The sequence below is a fragment of the Ziziphus jujuba genome, chromosome 8, assembly GCF_031755915.1.
Source record: "Ziziphus jujuba cultivar Dongzao chromosome 8, ASM3175591v1".
In the NCBI taxonomy this organism is placed as follows: domain Eukaryota; kingdom Viridiplantae; phylum Streptophyta; class Magnoliopsida; order Rosales; family Rhamnaceae; genus Ziziphus; species Ziziphus jujuba.
Window position 1 is genome coordinate 1497595 of NC_083386.1, and position 13576 is coordinate 1511170.

General features: G+C 32.9%; 1 protein-coding gene and 1 long non-coding RNA gene across 3 annotated transcripts in view; both read left to right on the forward strand.

Moving 5' to 3' along the window:
• LOC132804965 (uridine 5'-monophosphate synthase-like) overlaps positions 1-13576 on the forward strand; it is an 83841-nt gene that overhangs the window by 18583 nt on the left and 51682 nt on the right. The gene's annotated exons all lie outside the window — the stretch shown is intronic.
• On the forward strand, positions 8705-9772 carry LOC132804967 (uncharacterized). 2 transcript variants are annotated; one of them, XR_009640312.1, is made up of 4 exons: positions 8705-8735; positions 9292-9367; positions 9512-9599; positions 9691-9772. It is a non-coding gene; the product is annotated as an uncharacterized LOC132804967 (long non-coding RNA). The 2 variants fall into 2 exon arrangements; XR_009640311.1 differs by lacking the exon at positions 8705-8735 and having other exon boundaries at positions 8747-9367.

Here is a 13576-nt window from a genome sequence, read left to right on the forward strand (position 1 = left end):
ATATTAATTTTTATATTAAAATTTTAAATATAAATTATTCAATAATAATTATTTAAATTATCATATGATATGTAAATTTTATCAGTAATTATTCATTAGTAATAATAAATAATATTTGTCATAAAAGATAATTAGTTGTTTCAATGATACATCCATTTGATTTTGTAAATTTAAATTTAATTAGTAATTAATTATAAATGGATTGATTTAGTATTTACCATACAAGCATACCTAATAACAACTAAATTAAAAATCCTATATAGGAAAATTATCCCCTATAGAGATTTTCATGTTAGGAGTGTTATAATAGTTTTTATCAAAACATTCTATCATTTTTTTATTGGTTGAATTTTCTATCATTTTTTTAAAATATCAGAGAATACTTGTAATTTCAGATTTTAATTTCATAAAATAAATCCAAAAAAATCATATAAAATTATCCTCAAATAAAACATAATATTTATATCTTTCATTTGATTCAACATATGTCGAACCCTAAACATCAAAAAATATTATGGAAGATGGGGCAAATATCCTTTTGTTTTTGCCTAATTAATAGGAACTACAAAAAGTGTCAAAAGAAGAATTGATTACAAAAGAATTGTTACACTGAGATGCAACTTTATTCACAATAAGAAAGGATGGAAGACCAAGCCTAAAATGCCATAATTTATGAGCAAAAAATTTAGAATTACTAAAATAAAACTGTTCTAGAACATTTTTCAAAGACACTAAAAATAAATTAGGATTTTTAGACAAATTATTGGTGATTTAGGACAACATCACTTGATAGACACCATCTTTGAGTCTCCCTCTCAGTAATACACTATTTAAGTCATTGTCCTTTACAAAAATAAACTGAGAGTTTTAAACTCTATAATGGTATTATTATTAGTCGTCAAACGAGATATTCTCAGCAAATGGTTTTTAATTTGCGGAACATGTAATATATTGTTCAATTTAATAGTATTATAATGAGTATTAAAACTTGAACAACCAGTATTTTTAATTTCCAAACTTTGGCTATTACCAATGATCAACTTATCATTACCAAAGTGGTCACTTTTTTTTGGCCATATTTGAAGGTTCAGAAATAATGTGGTCATTAGCTCCACTATCCATTAACATTCTGGGTTGGCAATCAGATCTGATGAGGCATAAAAAGCATTGTCATTATTCTGGATGGTGGAATTTTCATCAAAGCAATGCCAGAAATTATCTACACTATATTTTGCTATCTTGCAAATTTGGGGCTGCAAAAATTAAACTAGAAATCCCTTGTTTTAGATCACTTGGGCATTCTCTGCAACAAATTGGGTAACAAATATGCATCAGATGAAGGATCTTTGTAGCATAAGGTAATGTAATAAAAGCCAACACTTGCCTCAAGCTCTGTCTCAAAATTGTGGAGCTTTTTTTTTTTTTTTTTTCTCTTGCAAACCTAATTCGCCTCTAACTCCATCTCAGAACTGGGGAGCTTTTTTTTTTTTTTTTTTTAAATGCTTTTCCTTTGCTGGGAATTCTTTAATTGATGGAGTAAGTGGGAGCTGTGGCCGCGAGAAGGAAATTTTGGCAATTTTTCTTATGTGAGGAAATTTTAAATCTGAACCGTCTATGTCTTTGGTTTTAAATCCAATGGCTTTAATTTTTAGCATGTTTTTTGTCCGCATCAGTTTTGGTCAGGTCGGCCTTGATCATAGAAAGATTATATATATATATATCATAGAAAGATTATATATATATATATATATTTAGAGAGAGAGAGAGAGAGAGAGAGAGAGAGAGAGGGGAGAGTTATAAAATTGTATCTTGTCCATCAACGATAATACGTGAGATATGAGCAGTGACAAATATCAGTATCAATGGAAATATCAAAAGTATAATTTTATGGAAATATCAATAGAAATATCGATATCGACAGTAACATCGATAAAATTACAAAAATTTTAAATATTTAATTTAGAATACAAATTTTTTCATACGAGATAATTAATATAGTAAAATAATATAAAAATATGATAATTAGAATACAATAATAATAAAATAATCTATAAATGTTAAAAAAATTTGTAAATAGAAAAAATATAGTATTTATTAGCACGTTTATATTTAACAAATAATACTAAAGTATATAAAATTTTCAAATATAATTTATAATACATCATCAATACAAAATGTTTTTTTAATATTTCAAATTTATAACCACATTTAAATATTTCATAAGTATAACAATAGACATTTTAACTTATCACATTAGAGATATTTTTCATATAATTTATAAAAAATATGCAAACCAACATTATTAGAAATACATAAATTCCAAATTATAATGAGTAATTTTTATTTTTATTTCCAAATTATAACTATAAATTTTTATTTTTATTAAAACTAAAGAAAGACTATTAATAATTATAATAAAATAGTAGATATAAACATCAATGACATATTTACCGATTGATAAATACATTATTTCTCTAATATTTCCGTAAAAATCCATTTTTCTTTTCATATTCATTGAAAATTATTGACATCATATCGATAATTATTAACATCATCAGCAACTACCGATAAAATCAATATTTCTATCAATATTGATGATGAATAAATTTACACTTTATCAATATTCAACATATCGAAGGATATGTATTTCCCCTGTTGTGGGTATCGAACATGAAAGAAATATAAAGTTTGCATCCATGGATGTGAGAAATCTTGGTATACTCTTCTATAAACTCCTCTTGTAAGTTTTGCAGAGATTGTGATAGCACCGGGCATGCCTTGATATGCAGAATGTTCAATGGAGTGAATTTGAGATAGGGTGGTAGTGATTTAAGATTGCCATAATTTCCAATTATTAAGCCATTAAGACACGGCATAACTCCCGATTGAAGACTAGTGCCTACAGTGCCTTCCCAATCTTCGCCAATCCCGCATGTTGTAAAACGCAAGCATTTTCAGTTTTGGGAATGAGACAGCTTTAGCTTGCTCCACTCCAAGTCCCAGAAACCCATCACCTATCTTTTTCACTTTATCCAACCCACCAATCACAAGATCTTCGAGTGAAGGTAGTAGGCTTCCCAAAGGAGGTAAACTCTCACACTGCTTGCAGCAGGTAATGTGCAGCACCGTCAGCTTATCCAACCCCATCATCCATTTGGGATACAAATTGGTACCCTTATACCCTGTGATTCGTAAACCTCTCAAGCTTGGATGTGGTTGTAAGGCTTCAAGTATCCCAAATTCATCTTCTTCGTCTCTAATTTCCTCCTTTTTTTCAATTCTTCCAAAATCTAGACTTAGGGATACTAGATATTCCCAATACATTGGCTCAGTCTCGCTCTGATTTATCAAATTACAGCACTTTGTTATTTCAAAATCAGACCTTTGAAATCGAAGGTGATTCAACTTTTTCAAATCTCCTAGACTCAAAAAATATGCTGCTTCATTCTTCTTTGGTATAACCATTGTGTCTAGAGTCTGAAGTTGAGTTAGTCCACCAATTCCTTTCGGCAATCCCACCAATGCAGAACAGTCACGCATGTAAAGGTGTCTCAAATTCACTAGCTTTCCCATCCCTTCTGGTAGTCTTTGAAGCCGGCTGCATCCTTGAAGTATTAAAGTCTGTAAATTACATAAATCACATACTTCATCAGCCAATTCTTGCAAATTCATGCTATTATACATGCTCAGATATCTCAAATGTATCAACTGCCCAATTTGCTCTGGAACCTTTGTTATTTTGCCAGATATCAAAGATAGTGCTCTAAGATGTTTCAGGTAATGAAAGGTTTGATGAAAGAACACCATATTTTCATCACCTAAACTAGTATCTGAAATACAATATATGAAAACGGAACGCAGATTACTTTGATCAAATATTGAAGTAGGAATTTTGGGAAAATTCGGTGCCAATGACAACCAACAGTGATGGATCTTTTCAACACTAGGAGGCTCTGTTTTCTCCATGTCAACTTCAACTCTCATGGTAAAGCATTCGTTTTTTGTCAAAAATTGGGCAAAATTGTGCAATATGTCGTGGATTTTGCATCCTACAATTCTTCCATCAAAACCTAACTGGAAATCTTAAAAGAAAGACCGCATGGTTAGAATCTGAAAGCACTTTTCACCTTCGTCCTCCGGATTTTGACTACCACTTAAATACCCTTGTGACATCCATGCCTGAATCAAATGCTCCCTGTCAAACTTAAAATCTTTAGGAAATACAGAGCAATAAGAGAAACAACATCTTTCTTTAGGGGACAAATCATAATAGTTCAAGAAGAATGGAGCAAAAGTTTTGGTTTGTTCATCTTCTAATTCCCCGAATCTATTAGATAGAACATCCTTCCACTCCTTTTCAGTCACCTTGGAACACATCAAACTTCCTAAGCTCTTTACTACAAGAGGCAAGCCTTTGCACTTGCTTGCAATTTGCCTCCCAACTCTCTCTAATTGTTTGCACTCTTCACTATTTCTTTCCCCTGAATGCAAGCCATTATTGACCAACAATGCTCATCAGACAGCAGTTGCAAGGTAATCATTTGGGCGGCTGCTCCCATCCTGTTAGCAACTTCCTCTTTTCTGGTTGTTACCAAAACTCTACTTCCAACAGCACCCTATCTAAGCAGTTGTATGAATTTTACCCATTTTTCATGGTCATCGCTCCATACATCATCTAGGACAAGAAAGAACTTCTTTCCCTCGATGGATTCCCGAATACGTTGGAATAAAGCTTCCAGTGTTTCTAAATTTTGGTGACTACCTTTTAGAGATTCAATAATTGCCTTGGCAACTCTAATCTCGTCAATTGGGCCTGAAACACACGCCCACATCCGCTCAGAGAAGTGTGTTTTGGTCTTTGCATCATTGAATGCAAGTTGGGCAAGAGTGGTTTTCCCAATTCCCCCCATCCCCACAATAGGGATGATAACAGGAACTGATTTACCACCACCAGGCTGCCCTTCACTACTCTCACCGAGCAACTTTTCTATTAGAGCACTCTTAGGCCCATCCAGACCATACACTTGAGACTCATCAACAAAGGAGATAGTCTCTCTTATCTACTTTTGAACAACTTTTGTTGTATCCAAAGAGTAATCACGTCTCTCTTTGGCAATCTCATCTAATGTTTCATTAAGCTCTTTGATCCTGTGAGCAATATCTCGGCGAACACCAACTTGTTTAAGTTGGTTAACACAAAAGCAAGAAAGGGTCAATGGAGTACATACCTTCTTCTTCTTCTTATCAGCTGCTTTTTGATAGCGATCATTTTCTTCTGCTTCCACATGTTTCTGAATTTTGGATTTGAGAGTCTCAGAGCTCCGCTCTTCCAGCACATCATCGATGTCGTAAGAAACATCAGTGAGCTTCTCCAACCAATGTCTAACGCTGGCATTGTCAAGTTGCTTCCTTTCGGCGTCCTCCAGCACAGCTTTTATGTCCTTGAGCTTTCTTCTGAGACTGGATATGTTTTTGTCAACATCCTTCACCATCCTCAGCTCTTGCATCGCCAAGTCGGTTGTGATGGAAGCCAACTGTTCCACCACCCCAGAAACCAAAGCCTCTGCCATAATTCGATGGAAATTAAAGTGGGAGAGATTGCAAGAGATAGATATCAGATTTGAAGATAGAACAAGGCTAGTGAATTGTAATTCTTGTAATTCACCCATCAGGTCCCTTTTTATAGTGATAATTGACTCTACAAGAATGTAAGATAGGGTTAAACTGCTGAGGAAGAAAGACATTGACTTTTTGTCTCTTGACGAAGTATCGATTGATTAGGAAGGTATAGAGGAGAGGAGAAATTATAGGATACACATTGTGTACCAAGGTCGCTTTTGACCTGGTAGACATTTGTCAATGATATAATGCCGTGTGTAAATAATAGTGCACTTCATTTAAAAACTGCACGTGTAGAATTAGAGTTTAACCTTTCTATTTTTTCTTTTTCTTTTTTTTTTCTCTCGCTCCTAAACCTCTTCTTCCAATGGCGGAAAACGATAATGAGGGGTGACCTAGTATTGATAGAAAAATATAAAAAATAGCATGAAGCCTAAAGACTTTTTGAAAGAAACAAATTGCACAAATTTAAGTTCTTAGATGCAAATGTTGGTGTTGATGCACACCCTTGTGATCTTCGGTTGTAAAATTTTCATTTTTGTTCTTTTTCCAAATATTAAGTTTTGTTTGGTTACTAAGAAACAGTATGAAAGCTAAAAGATAAAAAAATTTCAAGTTTTCTTTACACTTATAGATTCAAAATTAATTTGATTCATCAAAAGCAAATATATATATATATATATATATATATATTTTTTGTCTTTTTTTTTAAGGGAAAAGCAAAATTAAATTTATAATCCTATCTGCATATCCCTACCAGTATATAAAAACATCTATTCATAGCAATGACAATTCTGGCAATAGAATTTTTTTATATACCTCTCAAAAAGAAAGTGGAGGATAAAAACTTACATCCATGAAAATTTTTTATTTATAGCAAAGGAAAATAATGGTGTAGTGTAGCTACCAGTGAAAAAACAATAATAATAAAAATAAATAAAACATATAATGAGAAGAAGAAGATTACAAACCGCATTAGTAGCCTAGGTCTAATAAACTAAGATTTTAAATAAGGTGTATTATTATGCACACATGGCACAGTATCATTTATCAGTGTGTCCCATATCAGCCGCGTTGGTACACATTGTGTACCCAAAAATTTCTCGAGAGGAGTAATAAGTGAGTTCTATTGCCTACTTAGACAAAAATTTCAAAGCAAGACTAAGTATACATTCTTTCTTCTCCACACAAAGATACTCAACGTGTTCTTAGATAGCTTGCTTGATAATAATATAGTCTAAGATAAATACTATTTGTTATCACTATGAGTTGTCATTAGCGAAATCTATATATTTTATAATTATTTAAATAATTATTTTAAAATAAAAAAAATTTAAATATTTCAATTAAAATTTATCATATGTAATAATAATTGTCATTAACAATAACAAATATCAAAGTTTATCGATTAAACATTACTTTGACTTTTGATTTGGTAAATTTTTGGAGCTAGAGACCGAATAAAAAAACTATATTTAATCCCCAAATTTCTCAATCAGCACAAGTTCAAAAATAAATAAATAATGATCTGGAAAAAAAAAATTATGCAAGAGCACATTAAGAAAAAGTTCGTTATCTTTCATTTTGTTTGGTCGTTACCTTTTATTTATGGGATAAAAAGATATATTAAAAGAAGAAAAAAATTAGCAAAAATATAGATAAAATAATTGAGAAAACTCTGTTATAACCACCTCTTGGGGCATATCTAGCATCACAAGCCTTAATAATCAGCTTTAATATTTTCACAAAACATGCTTCAATTGTTGTTTTTAAAAGAGATAGCAGAGGATTAGAAAGATGTTATTATTAATGACATGAAGCCACTGTTAAGTACAAGTTTACAATAAGAAGATAAGCTAAAGAGTTCTATTAAGTTACAACAGCTAAGATAAATATTAACAATAATAATATATATCTCATAGAATTGTACATATCGTGTATAACAAAACTAGTTACTTAACATCTCCCCGCAAAATATGGGATCCTGGAAGAACACAGATTTTGGAACGAAGAGAATGAAACTTGCTTGTGCTGAGGGGCTTCGTGAGCAAGTCTGCAAGCTGATCAGTACTCGAAACATGTAAAACACGAAGACTCCTTTCCTCAACTTGATCATGCACAAAATGGAAATCTGAATTGGCCTACGCTCTACATATCCATTTTGTTGTGGAGTATGTGGTATGGTCAAAAAACGACTTATATCATTGATTTCAAAAAAAGATTTGAGTTTAATACATTTACCACCATTGTTTTAGTAAAAAGAAATTAATGGTAATTGAAAATATCTTTCCACAACAGCTTTAAATTTAATAAAAACAGAAGACACATCAGATTTGTGCATAATAGGAAATAAACATGTGTACTTAGAAAAAAGATCCACAAAAATGACATAAAATTTGAAACCATCATAAAAGGTAATAGATGATGGTCCCCAAACATCGGAATATACTAACTGCAAAGGTTTTGAACTAGAAAGGAAAGACAGACCGAAAGGAAGACGATGGGATTCATTACAGAAACATGATGAACAAATAAATTTAACATTGTTTGAGACAGGTAGGGAATACTTGTGGATAATATGACGAAGAATTTTGCAAGCAGGATGACCAAGCCTTTGATGCCACTGTTGAAGACTGGTTTTGACACTTGTATAGGCAGCATGTGTGGGATGAAAGGGATGAGAAGGACCCGACCATTCATAAACTCCATGTCTAAGTGGACCTTTAAGAAGATGAGTACCAGTCTAGAGATCCTTCACAATAAAATAAGTAGGAAAGAATTTAATAGAGGTATTATTGGTATGACAAAATTTTGAAACAGAAAGTAAATTTCATGTTATGGCAGGAACACATAAGACATCAGTAAGGGAAAAAAATTTAAAGGGAGAAGCTAAAGAGGTAGAGCCAGTATTCGTGATACCCAATCTGTTACCATTACCAACAGAAATCTCTTCGGTGCCATCATAGTCAGAATAAAGAGATAAAGTTTGAAAATCTTGCGCTATGTGATGCGATGCACCTATGTCCAATAGCCAAGGTTGAGGTGAACTGGTAGGAGTAGGATCCAGAATAGATGTTAAATGAAAACCCCAGATTTTGGTTCTAAACTGCGATCGGGTTAACTACTTTTCCCAGTTAAAAGATTGTTAGTCATTCTTGTTATATTTATTATATCGGTTGCTGATGTTCATTTAGTTCTCCGATACCAGAAGAAGTTCTGCTTTGATGTTACAGACGCTCGTAATTTTTATTTTTATTTATTTATTTTACATTTATTCAGTTTCCGTTTTGTAAATATACTTTTGTTTTGGTGAAACTGTTTGCATTACTTATCCAGAGAAAAGAAAAGTAACTTTCCTCTTGGTCCGTTTAATTGCTTTTGATGGGAATTCTGTCTTTAGATTGAGATGGAAAATCAGTTCTTTACTTCTTTGGACTTGTCTGAGTTTCATTTTTAATGATATACGCAAGTGTCCTTCACCTGACACTCTTTGGTAGAACGACTTTAACAAATTGTTAACCATGCATTTACCATCCATGAAGATGGGTGTCACTTGACTTATTTTGAAGCTATTATCGCTTTTGTCGAATTATGATTAATATTTGAGCTTTTGGGTTGATTCTAACAACCAAGTTATAACTAATATGTCATTTATCTAATTGAAGATTGCAGACAGATATAATTTCTTAATCTTTGAAGATCGTAAGTTTGCAGACATTGGTAATACAATAACAATGCAGTATGAAGGGTGCGATTTAGATTCCCTTGTTTACTTTCCTATCTTTGCTCTTATTTTATTATTAAATTTTATTATGTTACTGTCTTTGCCTTTTACATTTTAGTGTTATTGTCTTTGCCTTTGCCTGAGGATTCTTGGTTCTTTTGATTGCAGCGGTATCTTTCATATATTGGATTGGGCTGATATAATTAATGCTCACATAATCTCTGGTCCTGGGATAGTTGACGGATTGAAATTGAAGGTCTGAGCTGATATCTATTATGATTGTCAATTGGAGTCAGGTCTTCAATTAAATAGCCTCAAATATAATGGTGCTCTTGTGCTTTATGCAGGGTTTGCCTCGTGGTAGGGGCCTGTTGCTGCTTGCCGAAATGAACTGAGCTGGTAACCTTGCTAAAGGTGACTATACAGCTGTAGCAATGAAAATTGCTGACAATCATTCCGACTTCGTCATTGGCTTCATTTCAGTAAATCCAGCATCATGGCCAGGAGCACCAGTAAATCTGGCTTTTATCCAGGCAACTCCAGGAGTTCAAATGGTGAAGGGTGGCGATGCTCTTGGTCAACAATATAACACTCCACATTCTGTAAGTTCTAGGATCGTCTTTAAACTTATATACCTTTTCCTTTTTGCTATATATTGGGAGATATGTATCTTTTCTTCTTTTCCTGTTAGTTTGATCAACTTTGTTAGGCATAAAAAATTTAAGGGGCTTAAAAGCTTTAACAATTTGCCTGTTTTGTTAAGGTTGTCTATGGCTCCATGCTCAAGTTGTCTCATGGCTCATCTCATATTTGTACAGGAAAATTCATACCACTTAATAAGCAAAATTTTACTCTAAAGCCTTTAGAATTTACAATTTCCAGTGATAGATTTAAGTTTTGAACTAAATTGTACCTAAAGAAGATGGGGTCCTATGATTTACTAGAAAAATTTTTGGTTGATGTTTGAAAAAGAAAGAAGTTTCATTCCGTTTTATTACTGGACTAACTACAAGTGAGTTTATTATTAATTGACTGATCAACTGGTAGAGTATAAGCCTTTTACCACTTATGATTTTGTAAAACAAGACAGAGAGTTGAAACATCATAGAAATTGATGGTCAAGAGTTTAGATAGTGAACATGCTTACTTTGAGTTAACATTGATAAGAATTTAAACATTAAAGAGGACGTTGTATCTGTTGAATTAAATTAATATTTGTGGACTTGGCATAATCAATTACTCACTTACAGGGCCTATTTATGCCATTAATGGGACTGGCTTATTTTATTATTTTGTAGTAGGGTCCTTGGTCACACACTCTCTATAAGACTCCAGTTGGCCCATTGGACTGGAGGACCAAATCTCTTTATAAACCCAATGACTTATCCATATTTTTCCTAGTATAATTATATTATCAAATTATTATTATTTTATGTGTGTCAAAATTAATGGATAAGTCTGACTTGCAGAGACTATTTAAAGGGTCTAGGGCAAGCAGATAATAAGATACTATACAGTATTTTTGGAGATTAGGGTTTTCAGAAATTTGAGAGTGGTTTGAGAGTAGTGTGTCCATAGGCACTATTTTACGTTGTTTCTATTTTACAGGATTAAAGATCTAATTAATCAATGGCTGCATTTGGAGGTTAGTAATTTATGATTTATGAAATTTATTATGTATATTTAGATCCATAAAAAAATCTAACAATTGGTATCAGAGCACATGGTTAATATGCATAGTAAATTTTTTTGGAGTTTATTGCCATGTGAATATTGATCTGTGTTTTTGCCATTATTATCAGTGTTCTAGATATATATATATACTCATGGTCGTTTTTGTTTGTTCTTAAAAAATAAAAAAAATAAAAAATAAAAAACATTATTTGTAAATATCGGGCTTGTTCAAAAAAAAAAAAAAAACAAAACTGGGTTTTCGGCCATGAATTTCACATGCTAATTTTCTGGGTTTTGGACAAATTGATTTGGGGAAAAGTTTCCCAAGAAAACACGAAACAAACAGCATCAATTGTGCCTAAAATTTGCTCGAATTTCTTGTGTTTCCATGGGTTTTTTGTTTGTGTTTTGGCCGAATATAAACCTTGCTTGGATGTTTATTTTGGGTTGATTTTGAATCAAATTTATTTGTGGGAAATGTTGCCCAAGGGAAGACGAAACTAACGCAGCCGGTATCGTCGGAAACGGTGGCCGGAACGGTGAGACCCGGTTGGCTGAAGAAGATGAGAGAAACGACGTGTAGTTTTGGGGTTACTGCTGACGTCAGCACGACACGTCGTTTGCTGACGTCAGCAGGCAAAAAAAAAAAAACTTATTTATTTTTATTGATTTATTTTTGTTTATTTATTAATTAATTTAGTGATTCAATTGTTCAATTTATTTATTTATTATTTGTTTATTTGTTTAATTATCACATTCCAATTTTATTAAATTAAATTAAATATTTGTGATTGAAAAATTGGATTGTGTGAGCTTACCCAAAGAGGCTTTGTGCCTAGTTGGTATAGTAGTGTGGGATTTTAGGTACTCACCTGTCGTGAGACTTATTTTATCTGCATTATGTGTACCAATGTAATGTATATTGGCATAGTGGATGGGATGTTTTATATTTGCCTATTTCATGAAATTGCCAATATGTTATTTTTCTCCCACTTATTAACCAGGGTCTATACGGGTAATTAAGCTACCCTATCGGTAGTTCTAGTTGCTTTGTATGACGCCTGAAATGGCAGTGGAAGTTAATTAAATGCCATGTATTGCAGGTTCTGAGTTGCCCTGTCGGTAATTCAGTTCAGTGCATTTGATTGTGGTTATTTGATTGACTGTCCCTGGCCCGCGTAAGGGTATCTTTAGTGCTACAAAGACCCTAAGCGATATTTATGTTTGTGTTTTTGTATTGAGGGGCTGGAAAATAGTAATTGAATTGTTTTAAATTTTTTGAATGTCTTGTTGTTTACTATTTTTACAGCTATTAGCACCCCAAATCTTATGCCTATGACTGCCATGATGAAATTGGATGGGATAAATTATCAGAAATGGAAGAAAACCTTAGTTATGAATTTGACCTTCATGAAATTGGATTTGGCTTTGGAGATAGATCCACCAGAGATTCTGACTGATGAGAGTACTGTAACAGCTAAGAAATTTTATGAGGATTGGAAGCACTCTAATAAGTGCTGTATGATGATGATGGAGAATTACATGGATGAGGTCATATATGCTAGTATTCCTAAAGTGGATACTGCAAAGGGACTTCTTGAGGAGATAGGAAAGAAGTTTATCAAGTTTGATATGAATGAGAAGCATCATTATTTGGACCTATTGAACAATACCAAGTATGATGGTATTAAAGGAGTAAGGGACCATATTATGCTACTTTCCTCCTATTATAATAAGCTGAAGGATCTTACGATGGACATTGGAGAGGAGTTCTTGACCTATTCTATAATGAGGAGTCTTCCATCACAGTTTGATAATATAAGGTCGAGTTTGAATACTAAGAAAAAAGGTTGTAGTTTGGAAGAATTGACTACTATCCTTGTCAAGGAAGAGGATGATATTAAATTAAGTAAGTCTAGGTCTATTGCTATGGTTTCACATCAGGTAGATAAGTCCAAGAAGTTTTTCCAAAAGAAGGGATAATGATTCAAGCCAGGACAAGGTTTCAAGCTTGGGCAAGGTTTTAACCCCAATAGGAAGATGTTTTCTGGTATGAAGCCTAAAGGGCCGAGGGATGGTGGTTTTCAAATTAGAGAAAGGAAAGAGTACTTCAATGGAAGGTGTGGATACTGCAATAAAGTTGGGCACAAGAAGATAGACTGTTGGACCTTAAAGGGAAAGCAAGAGAAGAAAGGTAATATTTTAATGATTGAGACCAATATTATCGATGTGCCTATGAATTCTTGGTGGTTAGATACTGGAGCAACAATTCATATTACTAATTCATTGCAGGGGATGATAAGCCGAAGGGGCCCAACCAATCTTGAGTAGCATGTTTATATGGGAGATAGCTCAAGAGTGAAGGTGGACATTATGGGAACAATCAAGTTGAAGCTTGCCACTGGATATGCTTTGGAGTTGCAAGAAGTTTCTTATGTACCTTCAATAAGAAGAAACTTGTTATCTATTTCTATTTTGGATAGTCAAGGTTATAGTTTTTTGTTTGGAAATAACAAAGTTGAATTATTTAAGGATGGTAAAGTTGTTGGTTTTGGAACT